This window comes from Salvelinus fontinalis, chromosome 11 (genome assembly GCF_029448725.1).
Source record: "Salvelinus fontinalis isolate EN_2023a chromosome 11, ASM2944872v1, whole genome shotgun sequence".
Taxonomy (NCBI): domain Eukaryota; kingdom Metazoa; phylum Chordata; class Actinopteri; order Salmoniformes; family Salmonidae; genus Salvelinus; species Salvelinus fontinalis.
In genome coordinates this window covers 7,639,981-7,647,062 of record NC_074675.1, presented here as the reverse complement: position 1 = coordinate 7,647,062, position 7,082 = coordinate 7,639,981, and positions in this window count along the sequence as shown.

Here is a 7,082-nt window from a genome sequence, read left to right as displayed (position 1 = left end):
GGGTGTCCTGTTGTCCAGGTATCTCTACATGTTGTAGCTATGAGGGTGTACTGTTGTCCAGGTATCTCTACATGTTGTAGCTATGAGGGTGTAGTGTTGTCCAGGTATCTCTACATGTTGTAGCTATGAGGGTGTACTGTTGTCCAGGTATCTCTTCATGTTGTAGCTATGAGGGTGTACTGTTGTCCAGGTATCTCTTCATGTTGTAGCTATGAGGGTGTACTGTTGTCCAGGTATCTCTACATGTTGTAGCTATGAGGGTGTACTGTTGTCCAGGTATCTCTACATGTTGTAGCTATGAGGGTGTACTGTTGTCCAGGTATCTCTACATGTTGTAGCTATGAGGGTGGAGGGTGTACTGTTGTCCAGGTATCTCTTCATGTTGTAGCTATGAGGGTGTACTGTTGTCCAGGTATCTCTACATGTTGTAGCTATGAGGGTGTAGGGTGTCCAGGTATCTCTTCATGTTGTAGCTATGAGGGTGTACTGTTGTCCAGGTATCTCTACATGTTGTAGCTATGAGGGTGTAGGGTGTACTGTTGTCCAGGTATCTCTTCATGTTGTAGCTATGAGGGTGTACTGTTGTCCAGGTATCTCTACATGTTGTAGCTATGAGGGTGGAGGGTGTACTGTTGTCCAGGTATCTCTTCATGTTGTAGCTATGAGGGTGTACTGTTGTCCAGGTATCTCTACATGTTGTAGCTATGAGGGTGTACTGTTGTCCAGGTATCTCTACATGTTGTAGCTATGAGGGTGTCCTGTTGTCCAGGTATCTCTTCATGTTGTAGCTATGAGGGTGTACTGTTGTCCAGGTATCTCTTCATGTTGTAGCTATGAGGGTGTAGGGTGTACTGTTGTCCAGGTATCTCTACATGTTGTAGCTATGAGGGTGTAGGGTGTACTGTTGTCCAGGTATCTCTACATGTTGTAGCTATGAGGGTGTTTTGTTGTCCAGGTATCTCTACATGTTGTAGCTATGAGGGTGTACTGTTGTCCAGGTATCTCTTCATGTTGTAGCTATGAGGGTGTACTGTTGTCCAGGTATCTCTTCATGTTGTAGCTATGAGGGTGTACTGTTGTCCAGGTATCTCTTCATGTTGTAGCTATGAGGGTGTACTGTTGTCCAGGTATCTCTTCATGTTGTAGCTATGAGGGTGATCTGTTGTCCAGGTATCTCTTCATGTTGTAGCTATGAGGGTGTAGGGTGTACTGTTGTCCAGGTATCTCTACATGTTGTAGCTATGAGGGTGTTTTGTTGTCCAGGTATCTCTACATGTTGTAGCTATGAGGGTGTACTGTTGTCCAGGTATCTCTTCATGTTGTAGCTATGAGGGTGTAGGGTGTACTGTTGTCCAGGTATCTCTACATGTTGTAGCTATGAGGGTGTTTTGTTGTCCAGGTATCTCTACATGTTGTAGCTATGAGGGTGTACTGTTGTCCAGGTATCTCTTCATGTTGTAGCTATGAGGGTGTCCTGTTGTCCAGGTATCTCTTCATGTTGTAGCTATGAGGGTATTCTGTTGTCCAGGTATCTCTTCATGTTGTAGCTATGAGGGTGTAGGGTGTACTGTTGTCCAGGTATCTCTACATGTTGTAGCTATGAGGGTATTCTGTTGTCCAGGTATCTCTACATGTTGTAGCTATGAGGGTGGAGGGTGTACTGTTGTCCAGGTATCTCTTCATGTTGTAGCTATGAGGGTGAACTGTTGTCCAGGTATCTCTTCATGTTGTAGCTATGAGGGTGAACTGTTGTCCAGGTATCTCTTCATGTTGTAGCTATGAGGGTGTTCTGTTGTCCAGGTATCTCTTCATGTTGTAGCTATGAGGGTGTACTGTTGTCCAGGTATCTCTACATGTTGTAGCTATGAGGGTGGAGGGTGTACTGTTGTCCAGGTATCTCTACATGTTGTAGCTATGAGGGTGTACTGTTGTCCAGGTATCTCTACATGTTGTAGCTATGAGGGTGTAGGGTGTCCAGGTATCTCTTCATGTTGTAGCTATGAGGGTGTACTGTTGTCCAGGTATCTCTTCATGTTGTAGCTATGAGGGTGGAGGGTGTACTGTTGTCCAGGTATCTCTACATGTTGTAGCTATGAGGGTGTACTGTTGTCCAGGTATCTCTTCATGTTGTAGCTATGAGGGTGGAGGGTGTACTGTTGTCCAGGTATCTCTTCATGTTGTAGCTATGAGGGTGTACTGTTGTCCAGGTATCTCTTCATGTTGTAGCTATGAGGGTGTACTGTTGTCCAGGTATCTCTTCATGTTGTAGCTATGAGGGTGTACTGTTGTCCAGGTATCTCTACATGTTGTAGCTATGAGGGTGGAGGGTGTACTGTTGTCCAGGTATCTCTTCATGTTGTAGCTATGAGGGTGTAGGGTGTCCAGGTATCTCTTCATGTTGTAGCTATGAGGGTGTAGGGTGTACTGTTGTCCAGGTATCTCTCCATGTTGTAGCTATGAGGGTGTACTGTTGTCCAGGTATCTCTTCATGTTGTAGCTATGAGGGTGTAGGGTGTACTGTTGTCCAGGTATCTCTTCATGTTGTAGCTATGAGGGTGTACTGTTGTCCAGGTATCTCTTCATGTTGTAGCTATGAGGGTGTACTGTTGTCCAGGTATCTCTTCATGTTGTAGCTATGAGGGTGTACTGTTGTCCAGGTATCTCTTCATGTTGTAGCTATGAGGGTATTCTGTTGTCCAGGTATCTCTTCATGTTGTAGCTATGAGGGTGTACTGTTGTCCAGGTATCTCTTCATGTTGTAGCTATGAGGGTGGAGGGTGTACTGTTGTCCAGGTATCTCTACATGTTGTAGCTATGAGGGTATTCTGTTGTCCAGGTATCTCTTCATGTTGTAGCTATGAGGGTGTACTGTTGGCCAGGTATCTCTTCATGTTGTAGCTATGAGGGTGTACTGTTGTCCAGGTATCTCTTCATGTTGTAGCTATGAGGGTGTACTGTTGTCCAGGTATCTCTTCATGTTGTAGCTATGAGGGTATTCTGTTGTCCAGGTATCTCTTCATGTTGTAGCTATGAGGGTGTAGGGTATTCTGTTGTCCAGGTATCTCTTCATGTTGTAGCTATGAGGGTGTTCTGTTGTCCAGGTATCTCTACATGTTGTAGCTATGAGGGTGTAGGGTATTCTGTTGTCCAGGTATCTCTTCATGTTGTAGCTATGAGGGTGTACTGTTGTCCAGGTATCTCTTCATGTTGTAGCTATGAGGGTGTACTGTTGTCCAGGTATCTCTACATGTTGTAGCTATGAGGGTGTACTGTTGGCCAGGTATCTCTTCATGTTGTAGCTATGAGGGTGATCTGTTGTCCAGGTATCTCTACATGTTGTAGCTATGAGGGTGTACTGTTGTCCAGGTATCTCTACATGTTGTAGCTATGAGGGTGTACTGTTGTCCAGGTATCTCTACATGTTGTAGCTATGAGGGTGATCTGTTGTCCAGGTATCTCTACATGTTGTAGCTATGAGGGTGATCTGTTGTCCAGGTATCTCTTCATGTTGTAGCTATGAGGGTGTACTGTTGTCCAGGTATCTCTACATGTTGTAGCTATGAGGGTGTACTGTTGTCCAGGTATCTCTTCATGTTGTAGCTATGAGGGTGTTTTGTTGTCCAGGTATCTCTACATGTTGTAGCTATGAGGGTGTACTGTTGTCCAGGTATCTCTTCATGTTGTAGCTATGAGGGTGTACTGTTGTCCAGGTATCTCTTCATGTTGTAGCTATGAGGGTGTACTGTTGTCCAGGTATCTCTTCATGTTGTAGCTATGAGGGTGGAGGGTGTACTGTTGTCCAGGTATCTCTTCATGTTGTAGCTATGAGGGTGTACTGTTGTCCAGGTATCTCTTCATGTTGTAGCTATGAGGGTGTACTGTTGTCCAGGTATCTCTTCATGTTGTAGCTATGAGGGTGTACTGTTGTCCAGGTATCTCTTCATGTTGTAGCTATGAGGGTGTACTGTTGTCCAGGTATCTCTTCATGTTGTAGCTATGAGGGTGTACTGTTGTCCAGGTATCTCTTCATGTTGTAGCTATGAGGGTGTACTGTTGTCCAGGTATCTCTTCATGTTGTAGCTATGAGGGTGGAGGGTGTACTGTTGTCCAGGTATCTCTTCATGTTGTAGCTATGAGGGTGTACTGTTGTCCAGGTATCTCTACATGTTGTAGCTATGAGGGTATTCTGTTGTCCAGGTATCTCTCCATGTTGTAGCTATGAGGGTGTACTGTTGTCCAGGTATCTCTACATGTTGTAGCTATGAGGGTGTACTGTTGTCCAGGTATCTCTCCATGTTGTAGCTATGAGGGTGTCCTGTTGTCCAGGTATCTCTTCATGTTGTAGCTATGAGGGTGTAGGGTGTACTGTTGTCCAGGTATCTCTCCATGTTGTAGCTATGAGGGTGTACTGTTGTCCAGGTATCTCTCCATGTTGTAGCTATGAGGGTGGAGGGTGTACTGTTGTCCAGGTATCTCTCCATGTTGTAGCTATGAGGGTGTACTGTTGTCCAGGTATCTCTTCATGTTGTAGCTATGAGGGTGTAGGGTGTCCAGGTATCTCTTCATGTTGTAGCTATGAGGGTGTACTGTTGTCCAGGTATCTCTTCATGTTGTAGCTATGAGGGTGTACTGTTGTCCAGGTATCTCTACATGTTGTAGCTATGAGGGTGTAGGGTGTACTGTTGTCCAGGTATCTCTTCATGTTGTAGCTATGAGGGTGTACTGTTGTCCAGGTATCTCTACATGTTGTAGCTATGAGGGTGTAGGGTGTACTGTTGTCCAGGTATCTCTTCATGTTGTAGCTATGAGGGTGTACTGTTGTCCAGGTATCTCTTCATGTTGTAGCTATGAGGGTGTACTGTTGTCCAGGTATCTCTTCATGTTGTAGCTATGAGGGTGTGCTGTTGTCCAGGTATCTCTTCATGTTGTAGCTATGAGGGTGGAGGGTGTACTGTTGTCCAGGTATCTCTACATGTTGTAGCTATGAGGGTGTACTGTTGTCCAGGTATCTCTACATGTTGTAGCTATGAGGGTATTCTGTTGTCCAGGTATCTCTACATGTTGTAGCTATGAGGGTGGAGGGTGTACTGTTGTCCAGGTATCTCTACATGTTGTAGCTATGAGGGTGTACTGTTGTCCAGGTATCTCTTCATGTTGTAGCTATGAGGGTGTACTGTTGTCCAGGTATCTCTTCATGTTGTAGCTATGAGGGTGTACTGTTGTCCAGGTATCTCTACATGTTGTAGCTATGAGGGTGTACTGTTGTCCAGGTATCTCTTCATGTTGTAGCTATGAGGGTGTACTGTTGTCCAGGTATCTCTACATGTTGTAGCTATGAGGGTGTACTGTTGTCCAGGTATCTCTACATGTTGTAGCTATGAGGGTGTACTGTTGTCCAGGTATCTCTACATGTTGTAGCTATGAGGGTGTACTGTTGTCCAGGTATCTCTACATGTTGTAGCTATGAGGGTGATCTGTTGTCCAGGTATCTCTTCATGTTGTAGCTATGAGGGTGTACTGTTGTCCAGGTATCTCTACATGTTGTAGCTATGAGGGTGATCTGTTGTCCAGGTATCTCTTCATGTTGTAGCTATGAGGGTGATCTGTTGTCCAGGTATCTCTTCATGTTGTAGCTATGAGGGTGTGCTGTTGTCCAGGTATCTCTACATGTTGTAGCTATGAGGGTGTAGGGTGTACTGTTGTCCAGGTATCTCTTCATGTTGTAGCTATGAGGGTGTACTGTTGTCCAGGTATCTCTTCATGTTGTAGCTATGAGGGTGTACTGTTGTCCAGGTATCTCTACATGTTGTAGCTATGAGGGTGTACTGTTGTCCAGGTATCTCTACATGTTGTAGCTATGAGGGTGATCTGTTGTCCAGGTATCTCTTCATGTTGTAGCTATGAGGGTGATCTGTTGTCCAGGTATCTCTTCATGTTGTAGCTATGAGGGTGTACTGTTGTCCAGGTATCTCTACATGTTGTAGCTATGAGGGTGGAGGGTGTACTGTTGTCCAGGTATCTCTTCATGTTGTAGCTATGAGGGTGTACTGTTGTCCAGGTATCTCTTCATGTTGTAGCTATGAGGGTGTACTGTTGTCCAGGTATCTCTCCATGTTGTAGCTATGAGGGTGTACTGTTGTCCAGGTATCTCTCCATGTTGTAGCTATGAGGGTGTACTGTTGTCCAGGTATCTCTACATGTTGTAGCTATGAGGGTGTAGGGTGCTGCTTGATGGCAGTTTCACAGCTGGCTTCAAGTGACACACGTCCCAAATGACACTCTATTCCCTATATAGTGCACTACTTTTGACCAGAGACCTATGAACAAGATCCTGGAGCCTTACGGGCCCTGGTTAAAAGCAGTGTACTATATAGGGAATAGGGAGCCATTTGAGAGCAGTCTAGGTCTGTTTGATGAAAGTGTGTCTCAGCGTGGCTCCAGAGCTGGCTAACGTCACCACAGCTCTCTTCCCAAAGGTCACCTGGGCATGGGGTCAACGGGAGGTAATCATAGTACAGGCACAACACACTCTAAGCATGCTGGGATAGCATGAAAGAGAAATGAACAGGAACACAGTATAGGACAATAACTTCAGTTTTCTAGGACTCTGTTAAACATCTCATAAATAGCAGTAAAACTTTCAGTTGTCCATTCACATACTACCGTCCACGTATTACCATCCACGTATTACCGTCCACGTATTACCATCCACGTATTACCATCCACGTATTACCATCCACGTATTACCATCCACGTATTACCATCCACGTACTACCGTCCACGTACTACCATCCACATACTACCATCCACGTACTACCGTCCACGTACTACCATCCACGTACTACCGTCCACGTATTACCATCCACGTACTACCATCCACGTACTACCGTCCACGTATTACCGTCCACGTATTACCATCCACGTATTACCATCCACGTATTACCATCCACGTATTACCATCCACGTATTATCATCCACGTACTACCGTCCACATACTACCATCCACGTACTACCATCCACGTATTACCATCCACGTATTACCGTCCACATACTACCGTCCACATACTACCATCCACGTATTA